This window comes from Pipistrellus hanaki (genome assembly GCF_964339955.1).
Source record: "Pipistrellus hanaki genome assembly, chromosome: 6".
Classification (NCBI taxonomy): Eukaryota; Metazoa; Chordata; class Mammalia; order Chiroptera; family Vespertilionidae; genus Pipistrellus; species Pipistrellus hanaki.
The window spans coordinates 74,719,024-74,734,448 of record NC_140508.1 but is presented as its reverse complement, the minus strand read 5'-3'; the positions used below and the strand labels follow the sequence as shown (position 1 = coordinate 74,734,448).

The window sequence follows — 15,425 nt, the reverse complement described above, 5'->3', positions numbered from 1 at the left end:
AATCCTAAACATTTCAGTTTTATGGACTATAACTTCCCGCCTCTCTGAATGTCCTTTGCCACTATCCTTTTCTCATACAGTCAGGACCCAAATCATGTCAATGGTCTCAGATGAGGCAGGTAAATGGTAGACCAGTAGTGCTCAAATTTGAACCGGCATCTGAATCACCTGTTAAACAGATTGCTGGGCCCCATCCCAGAGTTTCTGATTGAATGGGTCTGGGGAAGGACCTAGAATTTGCATTTCTAAGAAGTTCCCAGGTGAGGCTGATGCTGTAGGTCCAGAGACCACGCTTGGAAAACCACTGGAGTAGATTAGAAATAGGATGCTGCCTCTGGTCATCCCTTCTGCCTTCATTGCACATAGGAATGTACTGGTCTGCCAACTCGTGTGCAGGTAAGAATCATCGATAGTGCTTATTAAATTAAAACACAGACCTCTGTGCCTCAACTACAAAGATTCTGACTTGGTAGCTCTGGGTGGAACCAAGAATCTGAGCTTCTAACAAACTCTTGGGTTGTGTAGATGATGCTGGATCAAGATCCAGACTTCATTGCAAAGTGGCACCTAGTCCTGGCTGGGTTAGAACCACCTGATTCTGATGCCCAGGCCCTATCCCAGGCCCATTAAGTCAGAAGTGGGCCTGAGAACGAGCATTTTTAAAGCTCCAGTGTGATTCCATTGTGCAGCCCAGGTTGAAAACAATGATGGTGTCTGGTTCTTGGGCCTCAACCTGCCTCCAGTCAGAGTCATTCCAACCAACTGTTTTGCTCTCACCACCCTTAGTCCCCAGTGGATTTAATAAGGAGCAGTGGGCCTGACGTGTGCAGTGAGAAGATCTGGGCATCTGGAGGCAGGAGGGAAATGCAAGGGAGGCACAGAGAATCGTCAAATGTGAAGTGTGCCTCTTTCTCAGTGTTGTTGGGCCCTTGTCCTGCACCCCAAAGGAGACTATACAAAGGAAAATGAAACCACTAACAGGAAACATCTGGCTCAGTAGGCTGAGCAGACAGGCAAGTTCCCGGAAGTGGCTGTGTGGGCGGCCTTGACCTAGAAAGGAAGAGTAAAGCAAGTGAGGTTGTCAGCGGCACCTCTGCCCAAGCCGCTTTCAATCTGGGGTCCATCTCCTTGGCCCCGTGGACAGTGCTAGCCTGGAGGAGAGTCATGGCTACAGGTAAGAAGCTGCAGGTGTGCTGTGAGCAGGTGTGGGATGGGCTGCCCGGGGGTGGTGACAGAAAGTGAAAGGGATGAGGAAGCGATGACAGCAGGTGGACAAATAGACAGGGAGCTCCATCAAGAGCTGCAATGAATGAGGGTTCCTTTTATTTCACAATCTCTCCAACACTTATTCTTGCTTGTCTTATTGATAATGTACACTCTAACAGGTGTAAGATGGTATCTCATTGTAGTTTTGATTTGCATTTCCCTAATTGCCAGTGAGGTTGAACATCTTTTCATATACCTATTAGTTGTTCATTTGTCTTCTTGGGAGAGGTGTATTTTCAGGTCCTTTGCCATCTTTTTGATTAGGTTATTTGTTTGGTGTGGGGTTTTATGAGTTCTTTATATATTTTGGAAATTAAACATTTGTCAGAGCCACTGTTTACAAATATCTTCTCCTATCTGGCTGGCTACCCCTCTATGTTGTGGTCAGTTTCTTTAGCTGTGCAGAAGCTTTTCTTAAAATATATTTTTTATTGATTTTGGAGAGGAAGGGAGAGAGAGATATTGTAGAAACATCAATGATGAGAGAGAATCATTGATCATCTGCCTGCTGCACGCTCCACACTGGGAATTGAGCCCACAACCCAGGCATGTGCCCTGACCAGGAACTGAACTGTGACCTCCTGGTTCATAGGTCAACACTTAACCACTAAGCAACACCTGCTGGGCTGTGCAGAAGTTTTTTAGTTTGATATAGAACCATTCATTTATTTTTGCCTTTACTTCCCTTGCCTTTGAAGACAAGTTCATAAAATGTTCTCCATGACCAAGGACTATACATTTGGTACCCATATTTTCTTCCATGTAACTTGTTATTTTGGGTCTTATTTTTAGGTCTTTGATCCATTTTTTTTAAGGGACATTCTACAAAATAACTGGTCTTTATTATTAAAAAAATGTCAATGTCACGAAATGCTAAGAATGAAAATTAAAAAGACATAACCAAAAGCAAAGCCTGACCCAGAATTTTCTTTTGTTATAAAGGACATTGTTGGGGAAATTGGAAAAACATGAGCACGATTAGCTATAGCATTATATCAATATTAATTTCCTGATTTGGTCATTGTACTGTGGCTATTACAAAAGAATTCCTTGTTTTTAGGAAATACACAATGAACTATTGATGAGTAAGGGGCTTTATAATATACTCTCAAAAGGTTCAGAGAGAGAAAGGAAAAGGGAAAGATAAAACAAGCATAGTCAAATGATAATATGTAGGGAATCTGGGCAAAGGCTGAAAAGGAGTTCTTGGTGTTACTTTTGCAACTTTCCTGTAAGTCTGAAATTATATGGGGGGAAAAAACTCAAGAGAAGAACATATTCAGTGTGACATTTGTTTAAGAACACATATTTTGGCCCTTGCCAGGTCATTAAGTTGGTTGGAGTGTCATCTGGACACCTGAGTGATGGCCCAGACCGTGAGCAGTTTTCTTCCTGGTCACTCGTCATTCAGGTTCCTGGTCTATGAAGGCTGTAGAGCATTTACTTAGAATGACTGAAGGTCACATTTCAGTGATAACCACCCCCCAACGCTGCCAGCGGGCGAGGGAGGGGGGGCCACAGGTGGTTGGTTGACTGGCCCCACCCCCATCAGGCTGCTTGGCAGTGCACATAAGTCATAGCCACTGGTCAGTCATTCTGGTAGTTCCACCATTCGGTTGCTTGGCTTTAATGTTTATAAATTATCGACTATATTTCCTGTGCTATATTTTGCATCCTCTGATTATTTTGTAACTACCATTCTGTACTTCTCAATTCCTTCACCTTTTTCGCCCAGTCCCCCAACTCTTCTCCCCTCTAGCAACCATCAATCTGTTTTCTATATCAATGATTTTTAAGTGTTTCTAACTCTTAGTTCTGAATTTAATATCAGTATTACACTATCAGGAAGATAATGGAAAGTAATGACAATAAACAAAGTCATTCATGTCAATATATTTTCTTAAATCCTGGTGATCTGGTTATATATTTGCCATTTACTATAAACTTCATTAATAATTTAATTTATAATAGGTCAACAGATGGTAAAATAGTTTAAAATTTACAAATTTGAACTGGGAAAAGAAAATCATTTAAGATATCTGGCTAGTGAGTCATCATTTAAGGTGGTGGTCAATAAATTAATTAGAAATTTGGTCTGGAAAAAACATTTCATTATTTTTTTATTAAATTATTATTTTTGTACATATACCATTACCCGCTTCCCATACATGCCCCCCTTCCCCAGAGTTTTGTGTCCATTGGTTGTACTTGTATGCATGTATACAAGTCCTTCAGTTGATCTCTTATCTCCCCCAGATCTCCCTAACCTCCCCGCTGTAATTTGACAGTCTGCTTGTTGCCTTTGATCCATTTTTAATTAGTTTTTGTACATGGAGAAAACTGTAATCCACTGTAAACCATGTGGCTTACCAGGTTTCCCAGCACCATTTATTGAAGAGACTATCTTTACTCCATTGTGTGTTTTTGTGCACACCCATGAGAATGGCTGCTCATCCTTGGATTAAGGGAGAGAGCCAAGTTGTCTATAAAGAGATGAGCAGCAGAGGCTGACAGGTACCAAGATGGCTCTTATTTACCTTCTTCCATTCCCTTCCCACCTTCACCGCCCACTTCTGTGCCTTTCTGCACATTGACACATCCTATGGGAATGATCAGAGAACTCAGGCACACGGAGCATGTTTTGATGGTTGTTTTATGATACTTACTTACACATTGCCACGAGAGGGCGCCACAGTACCTGTAAAACCCATGCAGGTCCCTCTCCTCTCCATTTCCACCGCAGATTCTCCACTCAGGCAGACTCAGATCTGTCCCCCACATCATGATTCTCAAAATGACACGGGATCCCATGACAGTGCATAGCTATTAAGAAAAACACTTACTAGTTATAAGGACTGGGAATATGTCAAATGCCTCTAAGCCCAAGTCTCTCATCCTCAAATGGGAATTATACAAACCTGTTCTTGTAGTTCTTATAACAGTTAAGTGAGATTATAGCAGGAAAGCTCCTCCAACAGCTCCTAGCTGCTATTTATTCTACCATAAAGTGGAGATTTGCATTGTTAGGAAAGCAGAAATATTTACTCTGCTTCATATTGTCATTTCATAGTTTTTACTAAAGTGCAATAGACTTACACTAAAGTGCACATGTAAGTGTAAATATAGCCTGGTGAATTTTCACGAACACTCAACCCAGGAAATCAGAACCCAGGTCAAGACACAGAACATTGTTGGCCCCTCCCAATGGTGATGAACATCCTGAATTTAGCCTGTTTTTGAACTTTGTATAAATCATGTCTTCTGTACTTTTCCATGACTGGCTTTTTTTACTTAACATTGTGAGTTGCATCTATTCCATATTGTCCATATTTGGAGCTTAAAGTATAATTTTACTATTTTAAATAGCCATAGAGGTTTATAAGGCCATCTTTTTTTTCCATGTAGTATTTTTCTTACCTAAACTTTTTTTTTAATATTTTTTGTTTATTTCAGAGAGAGATAAAAACATCAATGATGAGAGTCATTGGTCAACTGTCTTCTGCATGTCCTATACTGGGGATCAAGCCCACAACCCAGAATCGAACTTGACTAGAATCAAACCCAGGATCCTTCAGTTCGACGTTCTATCCACTGAGCCAAACCAGCTAGGGCACATACACTTTTTTGATGCGGAGTATTTCATAAGGGCTCAATGCCTGGTTAGTGTATCATATCATAAAGAAGCGACACCAGAGGGATGTCCATTCAGATGCCTTATGCAAACATGAAGGAGCATTTTGGGCCTTCACTCCTAGCAACTCCCCCCCCTCCAGTGCCATCACGGAGCTGTGCACAGCCCACAAACATGCCATGCTTCCCTCAGCTGACACTCGAGTTTCTTCCTCAAAGACCATTGCTTCTTTTCCTGCCTTCACTCGGTGCCACTCAAATGTTAAGGGCCTTATCCTCCCTCTGCCTACTCCAGACACCAACCCAAGAGAGCCTTAAATATGGCGGTTCTTGATGAAATTTGACAGGCATCCCGCCCCTCCCTGGAAGACTACATGGCGGGCTCTCTGGTAGGCCCATGATTTACAAGTCCCTCTGTGCTAAAGCCCATAGCATGCCCATTGATCACATATAGTCTTTACCCTGACACTAATGTTCCCTGTGTCTAGTTGCTGCTTCACACCATCGCCTAGAGCCTGAGAACCCACTCTGATACACAGTAGGTTGGGAAATCAGGTGTGAGTAAAAGCAAGGTAGGGGGAGCTCAGAGTATGGGGTGTTTTGCCTTTTGGGCGTGGGGTGGGGGAGGTGGGTCATTGCAGGGGTCCTGGGTAAAAAGACCAAGGAATCTAAGTTGGAGAACCAAGGGGTGGAGGCCAACCAGGAAAATGCTTAAGGACGATCCCCAAGACCCTTGTTGCAGGGGTCAGTCCTGTAGTGCAGGACGTATCAGTCCTGTGCCCTCTGGAAGGACCAGAGGAGCCCCGCCAGCCTCACTAGGCAGGAAGTGGCTCACCCCTGTGCGTGTAAGCATTGCCCTCTCGTGACCAGAAATAATCTCTCCCAGGGACTGAGGGTGGGAAGGCACTCACTGAGCCTATGTGAAGCAATTGGCACATTTGGAGAGGGTGGAACCTGACAGAATGGCTTGATGGAGTAAATGGGGTGATGAGGCTGCGCCTAGAGCTCTTCCCTGGCCAGGAGGCCCAGCATGTGACAACGTGCTCCCCGCTGCCAGCCGGGACATAACCATGACTCACTTGGACTCACCATGGTGTCTCCAACCAAGGCGCTGGAATCTGTAAGCTGTCACCACTCCAGCGGCTTGAATGCACCCCTTTTATCTAAGTTGCAAGGACAGGGATGCTTGAGAGCGGTTCTGTCCAAGCCTTACAGTGCACGCAGACCCCCTGGGGATCTGGTTAAAATGCACATTCTGCTTCTGAAGGTCCCAGTGAGGCAGAAAGTCCTCCTGTCTGAGCAACTCCCCAGGGATGTCGGTGCTGCTGGTCTGTGGGCCACACTGGGATGACTTAGGAACGTGAGCAGGAGTGAATGAAAGTAACCTTCCGCCAAAACTGGTTTGGCTCAGTGGTAGAGCGTCGGTCTGCAGACTGAAAGGTCCCAGTTTCAATTCCAGTCAGGGGCATGTACGTTGGTTGTGGGCCTCTTGGTTCTGCCTTTTGCACACCCCGGTAGGGGGTGTGCAAGAGGCAGCTGGTCGATGTTTCTCTCTCATCGACGTTTCTAGCTCTCTATCCCTCTCTCTTCCTCTCTGTAAAAAATCAATAAAATATATATTTAAAAAAAAAAAAGAAAGAAAGAAAGAAAGAAAGAAAGAAAGAAAGAAAGAAAGAAAGAAAGAAAGTAACCTTCCCCTCTTTTTCATGGGCCAGGATGGTCAGATCTGCCACCCATTACTCACTCATCAAACATGTGTTGAGCCTAAGAACTGGGGTAATGATGGCACCATTGGCAGAATTGACAGAAATAAGGAATTTGGAGGTAGGAACTGCTTTTCGGAGGGAATAATAATGAAGGTTATCTTTGCTTGAATGCCTATCATGTGGCCTGATCTTGTTTAATCTTTGTGTTTGGCAAAGTAGTAGGTCTTATTAACCTCCATTAAATTTCTTAATTGAATCAAGGCTCAGAAAGCTGAAGTAATTTTCCCCCGGGGGTATCAAGGCTGGCTGGAACTTGAAGCTGGTCTGTCGAACTCCCTAATCCATCTGATGCCACTATGACACACACACTTCCTTGTTTTGGAGGGGGAGGAATTGGGATTAGATTCGGCCCAGTGGTTCTCAACCTGGCCTGCATGTTGGAATCACCAAGAGGATGTTTAAAGCCCTCACATCCCAAACCAATCATATCAGACTTTCTAGGAAAAGGACCCACGATCAGCATGTTTTAAAAAGTCTCCTCTCCCCCAGGTAATTCCAATGTGCAGACAAGACTGAGAATTAGTCCAACTCCCCTAATCAGCGAGGCAAGTGAGGAGCTGGTGGGTGAAGTGCCAATCTCGTCAGAAGTAGCACCTCTCAATTCCCAACACAGGAAAAGAGCAGGGAGGATGGGGGGCCTCAGGAGACACTGAGTCCCTCTCTAGCCCCTGGCTGTCCATTGGTGGAAGACAGCAGGGGAGGTGTGGGGAGAGCATGATAGGGAACACTTCTGATAACCACAAAGGGTCCTTTAAATCAGCTGAGCTGACAAAAAGGCAGCCAGCAGTAACTAAACCTGCAGTTGGGACAGCCGTGAGGAGCTGGAACCAGGTGCCACTCCTCAGCCCCACACAGCAGCCTCGCTTTCTGCACCACATCCATCCCTTGCTGCTTCTTGGAGGCACTAATGCCGCTTTCTCCAGGACGCTCCTGAGGAAGGCCTGGCCGGGAGGGGCCTCAACCCATCCCACTCAACCTCTGGTGGCTGATGTCTTTGCCAGGAGCTTGTCACACTTGGCCAGCCCCCTGGTCTAGAAAGCCCCATTTGTAATGATGGTGCCATCCCACCTTCTCTTTACAGCCTAATTACAATATAAACTAAAGCTCGACTGCCTAAGCTTGGGGCCAATATCATAGTATCTTTCATGGTGAGGAAACAATCTAACAAGTTGTAAATTATCCTGAAGGGAGGGTCAGAGAAATGGGGCTATGTCAGCCCCATCCCTCATTTTTCCCCAGCACTTCACTCCCTTCCTCAACCTAGTCTAAAGGGACTGAAATGGTTCTCCTCCTAACCTCTTTCCCTGTTATTTCTCATTGGGAAAAGATGTTTCAAGATGGCCCCTTTGTGCAAAGGCACCCTAGGACCCTTGTTCTCAAGACACTTTAGCACCACCTACAGGAGTTTTGTAGTAAATGCATACTGGTACATGCTTGTCTGGTGCACAACCAGCACACCCTTAGGCACTGGCTGTAGACGCCAGAATCCTACATCATGGGCCTTACACCGGCCTGAATTTAATTTAAAAGCTGGGGGGAAAGATAGTGCGTGTGCACATCTGATAAAAGTCATTGGTAGGGATGGACATTCCCTCGCCCTTCTGCCATGTGCAGGAGGAACCCCAGCTATTAAATAGAGCTGAATAATAGCACTTCTCAGCTGAATAATGTCATTTAAGAGCTAAAAATGGAGGCATCTCGGCAGCCCCTAGCCTCCCCCACCTCCCTGCTGCTATGGCACAGGCAGGCCGCGGGGGTACTGTGTGCCTGCTTGCTTCTTGGCCAGAGAATGCCAACTCCAGGGTAACCCCCTAGTGGCATTCTGGGAGTCCGGGCTTTCATCTGGTGCCTTTTTGTCTGTTTACCAACTAAACGTCTTGGGCTCAGAGCACACTGCTGAGGAACGTCCTGTCCCAGGCATGCTGCCTTCGCGTCTCTCTTCATGGGGGTGGGCTGGAAAGGAAGGGCAGAAGGAGGGCGCTTTTTCTTTAGCACATTCTCTTCCATTCAGAAAGGGCCCGCTCACGATGCAGGATGCAGAAGAGCCCTCTGCAGCCCTCCCAGCTTGCAGAATTCCATCACAACCTCATGAAGGAAGTAAACTCACCCGCCTTATAGTGAGGAACCTAAGGTTCGAAGCGGTTGAGTAACATTCCCTAAGCCAGCTCAGGTAAGGGACACAGCTTGTAAGGGACAAAGCCAGAATTCAAACTCAGGTCTGGCTGACTCCGAATCCCACATGCTTCGCACTACCTGTGAATGGCGTGTAGCAAGGCCGCCTGTGGTGAGCAGCACATCACGGGATAAGGTACGGCTTTGTAGGCTCAGGGAGAGGCCGGGAGGAGCGGTAGATGAGGAAGTGGTTCTGCCAAGAAGACTTGAGACTCAGCCGCTGACCAGGCCATGGAAGCAGCAGGCTGCCTGGGTACGCGTGGAGGAAGCTTTAGGACAAGGTCTATAAATGCATGTCGGTGGTGGTTTATGCTGGTTTCAGCCTATCAATAACCAGTGTCATGGCTAGAACCTGTGGTTCTCGTGACATTGTCACGACATCGTTCAGCCGTGAGCATTGGGGAACTTAGTAATGGCTTATTACTCATTGGACCTGGAAATTAGTTCCACAGCACATCTGGGGTCACACAATGAGGTCATGAGGAGAGAGAGAGAGAGAGAGAGAGAGAGAGAGAGAGAGAGAGAGATCAGTTCCCATGGGCCTGAGTTTCTACTTACTTTTATTGGGGTTGAGGGTGGGGACCAAGGATTGCTCAGGCTTTCTCTTCATGACTTAAGAAGGAATGTACCTGTCAAGAGGATTTCTGTGGTTATGGGCTCAAATTTATAATCAGAGTCTAGCAGCCATTTTTTTTTACAGGCGGCCTCTCCCACAGGCTGTGTTTTAGGGAAAAGCCACACACTGGGCTGCCAAGACTCCTTCACTGTGTTCCTGTGGACTGAGCCAACCCCTGTAAAAGAGGTCCTGGAATCATATTTCAACCAATGGTCTGAAGTCTGCCCCGTCCAACCAGAGCTGTACAGCTATATCCTCCTTTGCATCATAACCAATCAGACTGTGCAATTCTGAACAATCGGGGCATTGCTATGTGGGCCAATCAGACCGTGCAAAGTTGGATTTCTCATTTGCATAGAGTGAAGGCTCAACTATTTGTGCAATTTGTATCATGATCATTACTATCATCATTATTACTGGGGAGTGTAGGTCACTGGCATAAGGAACACTAGTGCGATTCCTTTCATTCCTGTACCAATCCCTCAGACTGTTGTCTTATGATTCATTTTCCCCTTTCAGGGTAACCCTAGGAGTTTCCTTTCTCCTTATTTTACCAGAAAAAAATAATATTGACGGGAAATATGCCAGACTCTCAAAACTCTAATCATAAACCTGGAACTATGGTCTCCCGTCCAGGCGCCAGACACAAATACCCTCAGTTATAGGAGGCAACTGGAGGGAGGGAGTCCCCAAGAGGACTGGGAGCCCTGTGGTCTGGCGGGTGTCCAGGGGGTGGAGCCAGAGAGTTGCCGCTGCTTTGCTGACCACTGACAAGGGCTATCAGCTCCTCCAGGCGGGCGGGAAGCCCAGAGAGAGACTGATGACATGGGCATAGCTTTCTGTGCTCGTGAAGTACACCTGACGTACATTCCTGCCATACAGAACATGCCACAAAACTGACATTTCAGAAGAATGAGGAAGAAATGGATTTTTTTTTTTTTTACTTCAATTTTAGATTCCTCTGCTACAGAATGTTTGCCTCTGGACTGTTTTAAAATTTATTGTTATTTAAGTATAGTCTGTATACAATCTTATATGGGTAGTACTAGTTCCACGTGTACAATACGTGATGCAACAGTTTCGGACCTTACAATGTGTTCACCCGACTGGTTCTGGTAATCATCTGTCACCGTGTGCACTTACCACGATGCTGCTGACCATATAGCGTCTGGACTTTTAAAGGGCAGTGGGATTTGTCTTGGGATTCTCACCTACTGGTAGATAGAGAGGCAGTCCAGGGAAACATTTTTTTTTTTTTTTTCCTCACTGGGTAAAGGGCAGCTTGATTTCCAAAAAAACAAATTGTCTACCCCTTGTACCCCGCACCACGTCCCTCAGACCTTGCTGGGTTCTTACACCTGTGCAGAAGCTGTGTCCCATCTCAGAGAAAACTCCCCCTACCCCCAGGTGCAGTCACTTTGCTTCAGAGTCCATTGCATAGCAACCTGCCCCCTTGGTTTTTAAAGTGATACTCTTTTTACCCTTTTCAGTTACAAACTTTCCCAAACGTATTTCATGGTGAGGGTAGGAGCTACGGGAAACAGCATGGAGAAAGAAAAGATGGATTTGAGTAGGATTATGGCTGAGCAAAGACCTCGGAATGTCATAGAAAGGATAGCAAAGATGTTGACACCAGATATGAGAGAGAGAGAGAGAGAGAGAGAGAGAGAGAGAGAGAGAGAGAGAGAGAGAGAGAGAGAGACATCAGGTACAGGACAGGGGACCAATCTCTCAGCAATTGCTTTGGCACTGGTGCCTGAAGTGGGAGGAGAGAGCCGAGTGGGGTTCTGACTATAAAACGGTTGGGTGCCTCCCTCCCGGCACTGCCTCCTCCTAAGCACCCTCCCTTCAGCAGAGCCCGGCCTGCTGGGCTTTATCAGCCAGTGCCTTCTGGCCTGGGAAGCCAGCTGGAGTGTGAGTACCCTCCTTATTTCTTCTATTCACTTCTGTTGAGTGCTCGGTCCCCTTTAAAATTAGCTCCTTTCCCCCTTTCTTTGTTTGAATGGAGAAATGTTTCAGAGAGTCTGGACCTGGGTAGAAACAGCAAAGTCAGAGTTTTGGCTAGACTAGAAAGCAGCTTCCCAAAGCCCCAGGCCTCTTCCTGGAAGCCTGAAAGCCATGCCTTTGCTTATGGTCTCTGAAGCTGAGCACTCCCCCGTGGAAGAGGGTCTGCAGCAAGGTGTCTCCAGGACATGCTGAGGGAGTCCATCACCACTGAACGGGCGTTTCGGGCTGGGTTCTGGAAATAACGAAGTTGGAGGCATAACTGACCAAAAAAAAAGTGGGCCCCTGGCGATGGCCCTTTCTAATCTGGTTTTATGGATCTTCCGGCATGTGCTGTCCTGCTACAGGGGGAGTGCTCAGCTTCAAGAGAGCACGCTGGCTCACGGAAGCCCTGCATTTGGCAAGTTCCTTGCAGCTGCACTTTCTACTGTGGAATTCAGACCTCCAGGCTGCTAGGAGTAGCGTGTCCCCAAGAGAAAGGCGTTTTAATCAGGAGGCAGCAATAACTGACAGCATTCTCTTTGTTTCTGCTTGCAGCTTTCAGGACAACTGAGCACCTCCCACCACTTAATATCAAAAACTACCTAAAATAAAGAGGATTGTAAGTACCAACTAAATGTCAATGTTGAACGTGTCTTTAAAATGGAAGAGCCTGGATACTTAAATTCTTTCTTCTGTATCCATATCCAAAACTTTGTACTGTTTTTTTTAAAGTGATACCGGCATACCTCGTTTTACTGCACTTCGCTTTATTGTGCTTGTGTAAATTGGGGGGTAAGGGGGTGGGTGGTTAACAAATTGAAGGTAAGACTCTCCACTAGAAAATAGGTTATGACTCACTGAAGGTTCATATTCAGCATTAGCAATTTTTTAGCAATTGTTCTTAATTACAGTGTGTACATTGCGTTTTTAGACATAACGCTATTACACACTAAATAGACTACAGTATGGTGTAAGCATAACTTCTATGAGCACTTGGAAAGCAATAAAAAAAATGTGCAACTTGCTTTGTTAAGCTGTTCACTTTATTGCAGTGGTTTGGAACAAAACCTGCAATATTTCCAAGTTATGCCTATACTTGAGACATAGAAAATTAAAGACTTTTGGGTCTCTCTAGTTGCACAAATTTCTAACATATGCTGGCAATAGGACGAGTTTTATTTTGTATAATAAAATAGGGAGTGTTGGTTGGATTGAAATTCTGATATTGCCTTATATTTGAATGATGAGCACTGTTTTGTTTCACTAGTGACCTAGGCTTTCTGACTCCCACCAGAAAGCAGTTTCCAGAACATTCTCAGGCCTTTAAGCTCAGCACACACAGGCCTTTGTGTGGATGTGTCAGTGATGCAGGAGAATGAGGCTTACTTTGAGGCCCGGGGAGATGTTTATTTGTCAGAACAGTCACTGGTTCCGGCCAGGGCACAGGGTAAAACTGGGGGTGGCTGAGCCTTTTGTCACTGTTCAACCCCCCTCTGTCTCAGAGTTATTTCAAGGCAGCCCTGGAGACAGGCTGAGTCTCCTACCCCACTGCGCCCTAGTGCCTGCTGCAGGCTGCTCTCCGAAGCTGTTCTCTGGTTGTTGCCTTGAGTGGAATCTTGGGTGGTGCTAATGTGCTCCAAAATGAAAGACAGAGAGCCACCACGGCTTTCCTCTTCCTGAAGACTGACTCTGCTGAGTGAACTTGGATGGTCCCCACTCAGAGCCTCAGTTTTCTCTTCTATAAAACGAAGGCTTGAACTACGCACTCTCTAAAACCCCACCTAGCTCTTACATGTTACCGTCTCTTGGCTTGAAGAAAATACTGATGTTGAGCTCAAAGGATGTGATTCTCCAAGATGTGTCTGACTTTGGTAGTGGGGGGAAGGCAGGAACCTGCAGGGGCAGGAGGGCTAAGCGTCTACTCTGATGAAATGTGGCGGTTTCTGTTATCTCTTTCTTTCCTTTTTTTTTTTTTTTCTTCTTCTTTATTTTTATATGAGATGAGTCTCACCATTGCTCTTTCTCAAATGAAAATATGTATAATGTAACCATTAGACACATCAGTTTGGTACGTAACGAACCAGATGGTTTAACCACAGATAAACACACATGCGCACAGTTATTTCCTAAGCCACGACAGAGATCTATCCCACAACTGGAGATTGTTCTGAATGACTCTAATAGAGTGTAAGTTCCTGAGTTTCATCCTGAGGCAGTAGAAGAAAGTAAAATTAAAGAGGAGGGAGAGAGAAAAAGAAATGCCACGCATACAACTTTTCTAGAACTACTGAGGGAAGAATTATCTCCTTGGATGCAATGGAAGTTTAAAAAATTAAATACAAAGCTGCCACACTTGTAGAATTCAACTAAGAATTGTTTATTATGAACAAGATGATTTCCCCCTGTTTAACAATTGTTATTCAGATACAAGGGGGGGAAATGCCATTTAGCATTCTCTTAGACTGGGCTTTCTCTGTGCAGTTAAGTGTAGCCAGTATCTTATTACAGAAAATCAGAGTCCGCCCCACGTCTTCTTCCTACATTTGTAAAGAACAAGACTGAGGAAACAGGTGCCTGGGCCTCTGTCTCCAGGATGGAGTCCTCAGTGTTTGCCCTGAAGCAGCATTTCAGAACTGAAGCCCACCCCTCCCGCTGGAGCAGCTGCAGGTCTGCCAGCCTCCTGGGAGCGGGAGAGCACAGCACAGCAAGGTCTCTGTGTCGCTGTCTTTGTAGAACGGTTTGCCACCATTTTTGGTTTGTTTGTGTGTGTTTCTTTTTTTCTTTTTTTAATTTTTATTGATTTTTTTACAGAGAGGAAGGGAGAGGGATAGAGAGCTAGAAACATCGATGAGAGAGAAACATCGACCAGCTGCCTCCTGCACATCTCCTACCGGGAATGTGCCCGCAACCAAGGTACATGCCCTTGACCGGAATCGAATCTGGGACCTTTCAATTCGATGCTCTATCCACTGAGCCAAACCGGTTTTAACTGTTTGTGTTTGTTTCGTTCTAAGCAATGGAACATGAACACTGGATGTCTGTGGTCAGTTCACGGTCTCTCTTTGCTGAGGGAGCGCTTGGTTGATGGAGAAATGGGCCCTCTCCGTTAAAAGTCTCAGTCGGGGCCACATCTCCTCCACCCGGGAGCACACCGGCACGCTCCTGCCTCCCTCCAGCTCGCAGTTCACCTGCCAAGGCGCGCGTCCTGCTGATTCTTGTATTTTTTGCCCTTTGTCCTCTATGGAGAGTGGAGAGGAAGGAGGATGAATGGACGGTCTTTGATTGGCGGCGCTGGGGATGCCTCTCCAGTTCCTCTTTGGAGGAACCCTTTTGGAAATAAAGCTGGTGAGGCAATGCGAGGAGGCTTCTCCCGGCTAAAGTTGGCCCTGGCCCGAGGGCCGCCGGAACAGGTAGGTATGCTTCCTCCCGCGGCCTCTGTCTCCGGGAGCCTTGGCACCTGAGCCCCTGCGTCTTTCCTGAGGGGAGCCTGGGAAGTGGGGTCCTCACGCTCTGCTGAGAGCACGGCTTGGGCTGCCCGGATGGGCATGGGACTGAGTCCAGAAACTCACGGGGCACTTTTCATGGTTCAGAGGCTGGATGGGTGAGCTGCTGGGTTTGGATAAGGATGGAAAAGCTGGGAAAAACTAGTCTGGGGTTCTTATCCTGCTTCTATTTTATTAGGGTTTCTTGCATGCATGTTCTTGCCCTGCTTTTTGGCAAAGGTTAATGGCCTACTTAGTTAGATTTGAGAAGTTTGAGCATCAGTGGATGATCCTTGCTCCATTGCCTTCCATTGCCTTCCATTGCCTTTCCAGGTACTAGTAAGCTGTGTGGATTCTTAAAGCTCCCTAAGTAGATACATAGTCTAGGGCAATGGTCGGCAAACTCATATTAGTCAACAGAGCCAAATATCAACAGTACAACGATTGAAATTTCTTTTAAGAGCCAAATTTTTTAAACTTAAACTTCTTCTAACACCACTTCTTAAA

At 45.9% G+C, this 15,425-nt stretch overlaps 1 protein-coding gene across 3 annotated transcripts in view; it reads left to right on the top strand.

The window, feature by feature from the left end:
• The window catches only part of LOC311624379 (urea transporter 2), a 396,459-nt gene that overhangs the window by 358,060 nt on the left and 22,974 nt on the right, over positions 1-15,425 (top strand). For 2 of the 3 annotated variants that reach the window (XM_084887508.1, XM_084887509.1), the window contains exons 1-2: positions 11,220-11,364; positions 11,992-12,055. The gene's annotated coding sequence lies outside the window, so the exon portion shown is untranslated. Of the gene's footprint in view, positions 1,175-11,219; positions 11,365-11,991; positions 12,056-15,425 lie in introns of those variants that run through there. The other variant, XM_084887510.1, reaches the window with a different exon arrangement.